At 40.4% G+C, this 13,476-nt stretch overlaps 1 protein-coding gene across 1 annotated transcript in view; it reads right to left on the bottom strand.

Annotated features, from left to right (window-relative positions):
• Window positions 1-13,476, bottom strand: part of opn7b (opsin 7, group member b) — a 55,523-nt gene that overhangs the window by 28,298 nt on the left and 13,749 nt on the right. The gene's annotated exons all lie outside the window — the stretch shown is intronic.

The following is a 13,476-nucleotide window of genomic DNA, read 5'->3' as shown; positions in this document are numbered from 1 at the left end:
TTCTTTCGCAGCCTGTCACACAAAGTAAAAGCGCTTCTGCTGGGGTAATTCAATGAATTAATTCAACCTGTTTACTGCTGCGTAGAGAGCGTACACTCAGAGCATCTTTAATCGGCTGTCTGTGGTTTCATGTGGAAGGGCTGATCACATGGAGTTGTTTGATGTTAATATCATAAATACTGCGTGATGCAGGTTTAAGACATCATCTTATCAGATAGTACATTAGCAGTACAGGTTGTGCCCCCGGCCACCCCCTGCTCCAAGCACGGGTCTCTGTTTGCTGGCTCAGAGGAGAGCCCACAACTTCAGTGCTGCACCAAGCCTGTCAGCTTTAAGAAAATGAGGATAATTTACTTTACCATACATACAATATATGTGCCATTCTCCATTCACTCTTCATCTTTCTCTTTTCTTCTTCCTTCTGGTAACTGTTTTCCTCCTACTGTACGCGGCCTCTTCTTCTAATTCTTTGAAAGTCTTGTCTCGGCTCCAGTGAGGCTATGTGCAAAAGTGCATGAATACGTGTACTGCATTTGTATGTTTTTGTATTGTTTTGTGATGGCAGTGAAAGGATGGGCTGTCATGTTATATTTGAAATGCTTTGTACACATTAGAGTCCTGTCTTATGCTTTGCAGTATTTTCCATTGCATCACATTTTATGCGCCAAACCTGCACTTCTCTTCATGTCTCCATTATGTGCACAACAAAAAATCCATTTTGCACAATTTACATTCCCTTCTTTTTCTCCACATTCACTGAATCACATCTACTGTTACTGGGGCATCATAAGACAACAGCTTGATTGAAAGTCAGGGGAACACCAAAGTCAGTAGGATTAGTCACACTATACACAACATGCACACACACGCCATGCTTGGTGAAATTCTTCTTCCGCTTTTAACCCATCCTGGTCCGTCCTTCCTCTGCGGCAGACCAGGACTGTTGGGCTGCCAGCCGACCGGCGCCCGGGAACCAAGTTTCTTCTTCGTCACCATTGGTCAGGTGGTGATCTTCATGTATGTTTTTTAGAGGGGGGTTTCATTTTTTATGGAGGATACCCCCAAGGTGAACACAGGGAGAACATGCAAACTCCACACAGAAAGGCCCTCTTTCCTCGAGATAAGGGGCAGCAGGCACCGAAGGCATGGTGGAGGACACGCCCTCAGCGCCCACAGCAGCCCAGGTGGGAATCGAACCCGGGACCCTCTAGCTGTAAGGTGACAGAAGGTCCCGGGTTCGACTCCCGCCCTCCTGAGGGTGATATGAATCTCAAAATGTCATGGTAATCCATCTAATTGTTTTCAAGGTTTTTAACTACAAGTTTCCTCTGGTGCCGGTGGCATGCGAAGAAAAGCTGGAGGATCATCAACGCCAGTCAGATTCATGGGGAACATGCATTTTTGCACAAACATTCATTTTCCATCCATCAAGTAGCAATTGAGCTTTTTAAGTCTGGACCAACACTGCCTAGATCTATGCAGCTAGCATGGCTAAAGGTCACAGGTGAGTTTTTAAGATGTTACACAGACACAGCTCACTGTTACAACTGAGCCAAAAATAAATAAGATAAAATAAAATTGTTACACCGTGATCTGTAGCCAGGAGCCACATAATCCAATGTAATACATAATGTCTTTGAATACTCATATTAATTTTTTAAGCTGTACTCTGATGTACTCACTTCTGAACCACAAATGGACTAACTGTACCACACACACACACACACACACACACACACACACACACACTGGTTGTCAGATTAACTCAAGATGCTCTTTTAAATCAATTTTAGATTATTTAGCTAAATGAAAAAGCTACAGCGGAGCCAATGCAACTTTATTTAGAGCGCGGTATTAACAAAATGGCACTTTAAATTCAAGGTTAAATCCAAAACATCTATCTTTGCTCTCGATGTGAAATAGTTTTCGATGATTATCATCATCATACTTTGTTACATACACTGCTATCTATCTATCTATCTATCTATCTATCTATCTATCTATCTATCTATCTATCTATCTATCTATCTATCTATCTATCTATCTATCTATCTATCTATCTATCTATCTATCTATCTATGTGTGCTGAGATGTTGCATATGCCTGTGCTTTCGTGCTTTGCTTTGTTGAAGGGGTTTTGGGATTCAGGATTTCAGATCTCTGCCATGAAGCCGTTGCATGGAAGGAAAACAAGCAGTGGCAACTGAGGTTGAAAGAAGTCTCAGGTAATGTTTTATTCAGAGCAATTGAACGGAGTGTGTGAAGGAGGGAGAGCATCAACACACAACATGGGGATGATAGAGGTGTGATTCTAACCATCGGTGATGGTTCAGTTTTCGGGGCTGCGTATGCGTTTTTGTCTGGGTGTGTCGCCTGCTGCCAGCACATAGAACAGATTATGTCAGACTGTCCCTGGTCACCATCACTTCAAAGCTTCATGACTCGATTTACTGTTGAATGAATCGGAAGTGGATGATTCCTGATGATGAGTCCTGATAGCCAATCCCCTTCTGGATGCATTTGAAAGGTTGGCAAAATGCCCATAACCTCTGACACTAATACATTTCTTATCAAACTCTTTCTTTTATCTCTCTTCAGTCCTTTATGCAAGCAAAAAAACTTTCTATTTTAATTTTAATGTACATACACTGTACAGTATAAAAGAGGTGGACGTAGTCTCTGGCTCTGAAAAGTGAAGTGTGGTTAAACCTGCATTCTCTCTAATGGCCAGCATTGGGCAACTCCACTGGTTGTATAGTATATGTTTTTTTTTTTTTGACATTTTTTTAAACTGTTAACTTTCGCTAGTTAAAATGACATCACCAGTGGCAGTTTAGGTCACCTGTAGCTAATAAATGGCAAGGGTGTCACAGTTTGGCAGTTCTCTAGTTAATCTGTAGCTGTTGTCTGTATTTAGCCAAAGATCATTTAGCTGAGTGGTGCTGACTCCTCTTTAGAGAAATGATCTAGCTGACTACCTTCGGTCAGTATATTAAGAATCTTCCAGTTACACTTCGATTCATACAATAATCTGGTTAATTTAATAGGTCCTAATAAGGACCTTGAGCATTTGGAGTAAGCGGCTTGTTACAGTTGAACTCATCAAATGCATTAAATTAAAGTTATTATGCTCCTCATCTGGGTAGACTATGTGCAGAATTTCTTGTCTTAAAGGACCAATGTGTAAGACTTAGGGAATCCTTTAATAATATGGCAGAAAATGATAGAAATATTTCTAATAATATTTGTAATATTCCTCAGTATGTTTTCATTAGTATATAAGTACATGGAAATCAGAATTGTAGTATTGTCATTACCTGAGAATTAGCTGCACAGAGTGAGCAGGTCTTCTTCCACAGAGCCCACTGTTGGGACTTCAAATCACGGATGAACATGGATGAGGCCTGCATGTGAAAGCAAAAGCCTGAACATAGGCCCACATGCAACAATTACGCCTGATAAAGGACTCATGACAAAGAAATAATGCCAAAATCCAGTCAGGCTTTGCAAATCACACCTGAATATCAGATTTGGCTTGAATCCAAATCCCGGTTTCCCATTGGATGGGAAATCAGTGGAATCGCCATGGGACGGGAATCCCCACCTCAAAAGGTGTATTGTTCCTGATCAAGCATTTGTGTCTTAACTAGCCTAGGCAACAGTCTTTTTGCTGGATGAACAATAGACTGTTTGTGTTCACTGAACACATTCTGATCGTGAAATAGATTGGCTGTTTGCCTATCTGGCCATTTCGCTTTACCTTCACAAGACATGGATTAACCATTTTCGTCCAATTAAGTTAACTCTCAGCTGTTTCCCCCGCTGCCTACGATGACCAGCCTGCCACTGAACCTCCCAAGAAGTGACACAACGGCCCTGCCATCGCCTGAGCTCGAAGAAATGCCAGTTGGATTGAAACACGTCAATCACTCCTGAAGTGATCTCAAGTAACAGGCTTTTGTTTAATGATAGTGTGTTACTTTAAAAGTCCTGTTGTTACTGTTTGAGATACTGCAATCATTGTACTTGCTGCTTGCTTCGGTGAGCTTAACATTGGACATTGATTGTGTTTCCTTTGCTGTTGGGCTTTGTTTTGTGTTAGAGTGTGTTTTCTTCTACTGTGGTAAAGGCGGTAGGATGAGCTAAGTTAAAAGACCTGCGCTACAGCTGATGAATCCTGAGCTGAGCTCACACGGCAGGTTACTTTATGATAAAAAGACGGTTATTGTGTCATTATGCTGCCGTTAAGATCCTTTTTGCTTTGCTATGAGCACCCCCCCCCCCCCCCCCCTCTCTCTCTTTTACTAACCCCCACACACATACATCCACGCACCTTTACAGGCATTCACACACAGATGCAGATAGCAGTGGTACAACTCAGCGCTGCTCCCCACCATCTTGTGTTCAGAGATGTGGAAACGCATCTTCCAATTCTCTGCTCGTATCTCTTTGGCAAGCCTTGAGGTCATGAACCTCATGTGACACAGCCCCTAATGTGCCTTCTTCATATGCCATGGTAACAGCTAGCTGTGGGGGTTAGTGCTTGAATTCAACCCTTCACTGTTCACCTGATAAATGTAAAATGGTATCTTAAATACTGGCATTTTAAGCAAAAAGCCCTTTCTGGGACTGCATCATTGTTTAAGTGAGTGGTGGCCTGTTATTATTGATTCATATTATAATTTTATTTAACACACTACACTGGTCCTTTACAATCACACTCCAACATTTTTTCTGCTCAAAAGGCACCTCGTATCACCAAGCAGTACACTTCAGATAAAGAAAGCTTTCAGATTGCATTTGTTCAGACCCACCTATAAAGAAGCAAGACATGGAGCATTTGCAATACACACTCTCTCTCTCACACACACATTACAGTCAAAGCATGTGACCCGTGTTCATAAAACGAAAAAAATCCTTTATATCAGGACGAGCTGTCAGTCACTCAGAAACTGTATTTTGTGTTACAGAAAATACAAGTCCCAGGAGGCACATTGAGAGGACTATTGCTCAATCTCTGCTGATGTCACTCTTACCCATTCAATCACACTTAGCTCTCAAGGTTGTTGTCTCTGGAGCCACATATGCTACCACTGATCAAGGACCCAACCTAATGCCTCACAGCTAGAAGGTCCCCGGTTTGAATCCCGCTGTGGGCGCTGGTGGCGTGTCCTCCATGTCTTCGGTGCCTGCTGCTCGAGGAAAAAAGGGGCCTTTCTGTGTGGAGTTTGCATGCTCTCCCCATGTTTACCCGGGGTTTCCTCTTTAAATAACCCCCACTAAAAACATGCAAGAAGATCACCGCCTGACCAACGGTGACGAAAGAGGATGGGTCTGTGCGTGGGCACCGCGTTGGCTGGCGGCTGGCAGCCCACCACTCCTGCTGCTGCTTTCCCACTTGTCTGAGGAAGTAAGCAAATGCTAGAAGAAAGTTTTGCAGTTTTCAGTATGTCACTCAAAAAACCATCGAAAACAAAATTCACTCAACCTGTGTAACTAACTAAGAGGCGGGGTGGACTTGGACAAGAAATCTGCCCTGGCATTTTGGACCAGACTGGACCACCACATTTGATAACGCACACCTTTTCGGTCTTTTGAATGTGTATACCAACTGTGCAACTCTTTAAAACCACGTACCTTAAACCATGCAATGAGTTAACAGGAATCAGTGGACACATTAAATACTTCCAAAAAGTCAAATTTATTAACACTACAAAAAAGTACACTCCACCACTGCATCACAGTGATGGATCTTTAAGCAGAATTCATCCTATCGGGTGTACCTATGTGTTTCAGGGACGAAGAAAAAAGAAAGAATAGAGATGAGAAATGATGGATCAGATGCTAACTCTTCCAAGAGTAGTATTCAATAAATTGTGAACTGACCCAGTTCAAAAGGATGAATGTAGCTGAACTCCTGAATGAACTCTGAACTCTGTGTGTGTATGTTTGAGAGAGAAAAAGAGAGAGAGATTTAATTAGTGGCAAATCTTCAAGATAAAAATAGCAGTGTAGAAACTGCAAACTTAAGAGGGATGATGACACATGAATGAGGGAGAGGGCTATATACACAATGTCTTAAAAATACTTATACGTATGCAGGTATACTATACAGGTATTACAAACTAACTAGAATACAAACTAACCTGGCCATAGAACATTAGCCAAAAATATGTTATTGACGTTTTATCATTGTTAGATTTACCAAGGGGTTGGGTTGCTTTACTCATTACAAGTGTTCTGAAAGCAGTCCAGCTTACATATTACGTTACCGACGTAAAAGAGGGCAAGTGTTTCATGATATGATTGGGCGAGATGAGCCCCGTCTCGTGTCAGTGAAGAAAATAACCTATGGGCCGCAGAACTGCGTGTGTCGAGGGGCGGTCGGTGTTTACGAACAAACTCTTGCGCTGACTTTCTTTTTCTTTTTCTTTTTTTTTTTTTGCCGAATGCATAACACCGCAGAGCCAAAGCGAAAGGGTGTTTAACGATGTGATTGGGCTGGCCGACTGTTGGCCCAAATAGCACGTCGGCCCACCGGGCAAATGCCTGGTATGCCAGATAGTCAGTACGTCCCTGCTAAGAGGGTACAACTTGTGGTAGACCATTTGTTATTACTCTCAACAATATGCCCCTTTGTAAATACAGCATCTTCTACTGAAGGTTCCTTTGACTTCTTTTTCTCAATGTGGTGACTGTGGCTTTGACATTTATGGTTTCAAAGGAATGAACAGAAAATGAGCAAAAGCTGAGTTACCAACACAATTGATTAATCTGTGAAAGAGTGTAAACATTACTACTGCAACCCCAAGCGAGGCCGGGGGTCTTTTCCTCTGTTTTTTTTGATAGAAATAAAACAATTCAGATCTACTAAGCTCATGGAGAGCACAATGAATCAAGTATTTAGGTAGTGTAGTCTGCTGCTCTGCACGAGGATATCATCGAGATAGAATAAAAAACAATACACAGTGGGGCTTTTGTTCCTCTTTTAACTGTGAACTGCTGAACCCATTAATGCCATGGAGAAAACAAACTCATCACATAAATGCTTTCATATAAGACGCAGAGTCTTGTATGAGACTTTTGTCTGACCATCATAAACAAGCTGTTTGACTCACATCATAACCATTTAAACCTTCTGAAGCAGCAGGACATTAGTACAGCTTTAAACAGTTTAATTACATCTTGCTATGGCCTGGATGCTGCAAGTATCCCCATATTTCTTTGATTAAAGAACTAGTTCGAAAACTTCAAGTTAAAATAAAGTGTTAACTGGTGACTTTTAGAGTTGCTGTTGGGCAGATTTATCATTACTTGGAGCCAGGCTAGCCGTTTTCCCACCCTCTTCAGTCTTTATGCTAAGATAATCTAATTAGCAGCTGACTCCACCTGACCATATATAAGTGAGTGGTATTGATCTTCACCTTTAACTCTTGGAAGGAAGCAAATAAACATATTTCCCAAATTGTTGAACTATGACAACATACATATTTAATTTGTTTAGTCTATAATATCTACTTTTGGGAACTAAAGCCTGATTCATGTTATTATGTTTATGTTTAGGCAGTTCAAAGCAAATGATTAAGAGACAGCTTGTTGTCTTGCTTATGTTGCTTATTTGTGTTTAACTTTTGCAGTTTTAAATAACCTTTCCCCAAGCGTTATCAAAGCCATGTAGTGTAACATAAGCACAAGTTAAGTGTGGTTTACTACCTTGTTGTTCCTCATTAAGGATGATTTGTCAGACTTACACATGTAAGAAATGGCCTGCTTGAACGTAACACTGCCCATTTAAGGATGTGCAGTATTCAGTATGATACTGAAATACCTTATTCCTACAACATTTAGTCACAAATAAATATAAACATGAGAAAAAAGAGGCTGGGTTAAACAGAGAGAAATACGTTGTAAGCAGAAAGTCCATCTAGGAATTGAAACAAGCCCTAGAAATATGGAATACAACTCCACTGTGAGTCCTTTCTTACACATAAACTTAACGTTACAGTACCAGCTTTGTATTGAGTGTCAAATGAGTTCAGCCAAAGGAAAATACTGAAAACATCTATGACATTTCAGTCAGCTAATGACAAAGTGAGGACATTAAAAAAGTTCTTTCCCTTCTTTCTGTTTTATTATTGCTATTTTAATCAGATGATCCACCCTGTCATTTAGTTCAGTAGTTGTTACTGTTCCACCCTGGGATGCAAAGATGCTTTCTCCACAAGAAGCTTTCATCCCCTCTCAATTTACAGATACCATTAAATTAAAATATCAGTGTTAATGCTTATGAAATAGTTGCACAGGCACAATAATGCTAATTTTACATACTAATTGCACCTTCATATTTTTTATTTAAATGTGGTAAAAAGAATCATGGCAGCTATTATTTTGGAATGTACTGGCACTTTTTAATGTATAATTTAATTTATTGCTAGCCTGTTGAGTCTTAAGGATTTCAGTCGAACACTGCAATTATGCTTAATGGATAATTAGTTTGCAGAAAGGTGTTGCAACAGACAGTAAAAAGAAGTCTAAAAGCACATTGGGTTTCATCATGATAGGCGGGGCAGTAGTCACTTTAATTCGGGCTGAAATCGTACCAATTTAGGTGAAAACATAGATGTTAGTTAGGGAGACAAAAAGTTAACGGCCATGCTAGTGACTATGATCATCTCTTTATCTCTGATATTAAAGCTAACATGCTCACAGTGATGATGTAAATAGGATTTACTACATCTATCATCTAGTCTGGTGCGCATGAACCGATGAAGCCTGCTCGGATGAGAGGCGAAACGTCTTCTAAGACAAACTGACAAAGTCCAGTTGCGAACGATTGAATGCCCTGAAGCTTACAATGACCTGGATGAATGAGAATATTCACAGGCATACATCTATCATCTAAGTTTATCATGTCAGTATGCTTTCACTTGATTTCTACAGAAGACACTAACTTTAGCTGAGACTTTTGCAAATTCCATTAGTTTTGCAGGTATTTGGGCAAAAAACAATGTATTTGACAAATAAAAAGTAACTAAGAAGAGGAGTTAAGTTGGCCTGATGATGATGCCAGAAGAAAAGTCAGAAGATGACCAATACATACCAATACATATTTTAGGAATCATGAATGTCTGTACCTGAGGTTATACATCAAATGCTGCTTGTTGTTGCACACACAGCATGCATGCAGCCACCATAAATGGTAGCATAGATGGAAGTAGCATATTAAGCCATATTTTGGCAAAATAATAACTGAATAGATGGACAACTGAGGAGCAGATTATACTGCAGGGTTGGTACAAGATGTATGCGTAACATGTATGTGTATGTTTCTATGTAAACTGGTTTCTATTGGAATCCATTCTAAATGGGATTAATTCAAGTCCCATGACATGTTGACGACAGCCATTGTGCTCTGTAAAGAATGAAACTACAAACTTTTAAATAAAGTTTACATGGACAGCTTTTCAATTAAACTATAACCTTTTATTTCTTCTATTGATTCTGTCATAAAGGCCGTGAAAAAAAAGGCCTCACGTTTAAGACTGCCATAACTTTTTCTTTTCACCCTTCACATTTTTCCTTGATGCTGATCATGTCTATGACAGCACCAAGCTCTATAATGTGGAGAAAATAATAAGTAATTGAGCTACGTGAGCCTTTTTCGCCTTTCAGTTCAGATGTTTGAGTGTGCTAATGAGCTCTTGTGCTCAATCTTCTGGATCAAAAAACAAGCTAACTGTAATTATTACTTTTGTGTTGGCTGACTATTTTAATAAATATCCCAGCTGTTGTAGTGAGCATGTGGTCAAGAACTCTAAACTACTTAGAGTTTATCCCTGTGGTGTTCCTCAAGATCATTTCAGGTCTGCAGTTAAGAGTCTGATGAACTGTATTGTGTCACATGGTGTGAATGCTTCTGTTATTTTAATCTACATTAATTCTCAATTTCTCATTGAAAGGAAGATGTGGCAAGAGCACTGGATTGTAGTACATGTCCAGGATTATAGGATGTAATATTTTTACTTGTGTCTAATTGAAGGTTTGGTTGGAGAAGTGTCCAACATCCTGTGAAAGAACTATAAAGTGCCTGAGTACAATGATTTCAGAATTTACAGTAAAGCTTGTGGCTGTACTTGAGCTAAATGCTCATATCAATGCGCTGACAATGTTAATGTTTTAATGGTATAATGCTGACCGTGTTACTTTAGCACTCTGGACTCAAGTGGTACTCTGACTGACAGTAGAACATTGCCATTCCCAGAGCCACGCTGCTAGCATCACCAGAAATTCAAAGGAAATTGTGCATGAAAATGAGAGCTTTGGGCTCAGACTAAGCAAAAGAACATATGGCCAATTTTCTAAAAATATATGTTGTTGAACCAATTTTAGATCTTTTCCAAATTACATGTGATCATCATACCAAATACAACTTCATCATCATTCACCCATTTTGTGAAATGTAAAGGTGTCAAAATCAACACTGGGACAGGAAAAATTGGCTGGATGCATCCCTAACCCTAACCATACCTTAGCTTTAGTTTATTTGCACTTAACTTGGTAGTCTTTGTCGGCTAAATTTTAATCCACACTGTAGCTGGAACAGTACATGTGGATATTATTATATCTGATGTCACCCAAGTCAGCCAAATCGCCTAGTAAACACAATATACACACAAAATCCATACATGTGTTAGACCTAAAGAAATATAACATTGGCATGTATGCAACTGAAACTCAGTGTCATCCAGTATCATCCTGCGTTTGTCGAGTGGGTGGTCCCCAGCATTGCAGGTCATTGTTTGGCCACTGCAGTTCGAGCGTGGGTGAGTCTGGAATAAGATTGAATGGGACAGCTACATGATCCATGTGCTGCAGAGCGAAACACATGTTTGTGACGTTATTCACCAACCTAATTTTCTCAGATGTGCACAGAAAAAAGACAAAGGATTGCATTGTGCTCATCATTATTGGTTTTTTTTTCCCCACAACAGGCCACACCTAATTTATTTGTGATGCCTGTTCGATGGACTGCTGTGATGGATTGTGAGTAGACAAACACGTGCATGCTAAAAACCTCCAGGAGAGATTCCACAAAGTGGTGGCAGGATGCCAATGCTCACTCACTTGACCACTAATTTTAATTTAGATCCAAACAGAATGGAGGTGAAACAACTCTAACAAAATGTTTGCAGATGTTCCACTCTTAATTTCAGTCTTCTGTTTTCTAGCACACAATCTGTAGCTGTCGGCTGGTCCTGATAAAGAGAAAGGGCCTTTTCTCAACAGGGTGTCAATTTCTCTGCAAGCCAGACTACATTTAAGATATCAGCCCGAGTGTTCATTCATTGGCTTTTCTGTGCTGGTACTGGTTGGCGCTGATAGACAGATGGGTTCTGGATCAATTCTTAAACTGACAGCAGTAACTGAATTAACTGTGAAAGGTGGAAGGAACACATTAGAAAAGAGAGTATAGACAGTTGTCCAAAGTGGGATGGCAGGCAAAAGTTTCTCAACATGAGGTTTGATTTGGCCTGCCAGATGTTATGAGCGAAACACAACTGTAATAGAAGTTGCAGTTTATGCCATTTTATTTTTGTGAGGTGAAAATGCTCTTTAAATATTTAGGCTCCCTGATTATTAATTATTTTTCACGATCTGAGCATGGCAGGCAGAGTGACTGTTTGTGCAGGAAGTCAGTGAATTAAGGGAACTTGGGATCCTAGTACCAGCATCTTAACAATACAATACAATAAGTGCTTTTGGCCCATGGCCCACCATTAAGTGTCTTTTTTGACCCTGCAAGGGAAACCTTTAAAGAAAATGGCACTGCAGCAAAACAACAACAACAACAACGACAACGACAACGACAACGACAACTTTTTTATCAATTAGGCCAAATGAAGCATTACTCCGCCCCCCTAGGCATGCAGTTGCATGTACTAAAATTAGCTTTAGCACAGCAGTGTTGATCCTGTCACTGAAGAACAATCACTTTAGGAAACAATTTTTCCCTTCAGCCTATAATTGTCCCATGCAGCCACATACCACCCTGCAGCCACTGGATGACAACAAACAGACTAGAGTCACCAGTAGCACCAGAGCTGGACACAAACAGCAGATTGCATGTGAATGCTATCAGGGTGTTGTGTTAAATGAAATTGTTATTTTCTATTGAGGGAGAGTTTCAAAGCATTTCCACTTCAGAGAAGTGTGGGAAGGGACTTTTCTGTCTGCCATCATGAGAGAAAAACCGCCAACCAAGTGCTCCCCTCACACTCATTGACTGGAGAGGATTCAAAATACATACACAGATAACAGAGTGCAATAACAGAGATTAGCATCACAGGTCGTTAAACAACACTAACAGTCTACTGCCATGCTAGCGGCTGTGTCAGACTGTACTAAGACACAGCAGTGCTAAGGGCTAAATGTTAGTAGTCAGTATTTGTCCTCTGGGGACCATGAGTGTTTGTTTAAGTTTTCATGGCTATCCATCCTGCAGTTGTTGAGATATTTCAGTTTGGACCAAAGTGGCGGACTGACCAATAGGCTGGAGGTATGCTGCTCACAGAAGGGTGTGAAGGCCTGAAAAGCTAAAGGAATAGCTCAAACACGGACTCTAAGGTTGTCACAAGAAAGAAGCCATCATGACTCCTTCGAAGGGATTGTTTATCCTGCCACGTTTTATGTGGGATGTTTAGGACAAATTCATTTAAGGGCTGGTATTGATGCTATGCGGTATGGGTTCTGGAAATCAGAAAAGTGCCTGTGCGCCAGAGATGGAGGTAATGGAAGGCTGAATAGGGCTTGAAGGCATCTCTGCTAAGGGACCCATCATCTCATAATCTGTCCAGTGCCACAGGGTGATCAATTTTCTTTTTCCGACCACAGACAGCTAGTTCAAACCTAAACCTCAGCAAACTGGAATTGCAAGCTTTTCACATGATAACTGATATAAGAGTGTGTCTGAAATAGATGACTATTTTCATTCATCTTTTAGCCTTTCTTCCTCCCTTTCCCTCCTATATTAAGAGGCAGTTTTTTCTAAATGTAAATGAGTACTACCAATACTCCTTGAGAAAAAAAAAACAATTATTACATTCAATACATACACTCCCCCAGCCACTTTACATAATAGTGCTATGCGATGTAAACTAAGACTCTGTACTTCAATCTGTTGCTTATGCAATTATGTTTCGTAACCAAATCTGTCTACGTTCTTCTCTCTGCTGTCTCAATCTGTCTTCGTCACTTTGTGACACTTCACTCACCAGGCAATTTTCTGAAGGACACTCTGTCCCTTGTCTCTATTTTGCTTATTGCACTCTCAAGCTCCTCTGCACCTCTTCAGTGCTTCATTCATCATCTGCATCTAATCAACATATGCCTCTTGAATCTGCCCTTGCAACTTTCACCCCCACCTGTACTGTCTATTTTCAATAGTAGCCACACTGTTGTTTTGCATTAAACATTTAT

The sequence above is a fragment of the Chaetodon trifascialis genome, chromosome 8 (genome assembly GCF_039877785.1).
Source record: "Chaetodon trifascialis isolate fChaTrf1 chromosome 8, fChaTrf1.hap1, whole genome shotgun sequence".
NCBI lineage: Eukaryota > Metazoa > Chordata > Actinopteri > Chaetodontiformes > Chaetodontidae > Chaetodon > Chaetodon trifascialis.
The sequence above is the reverse complement of the archived record's forward strand: the minus strand, read 5'-3'. Positions and strand labels throughout refer to the sequence as shown.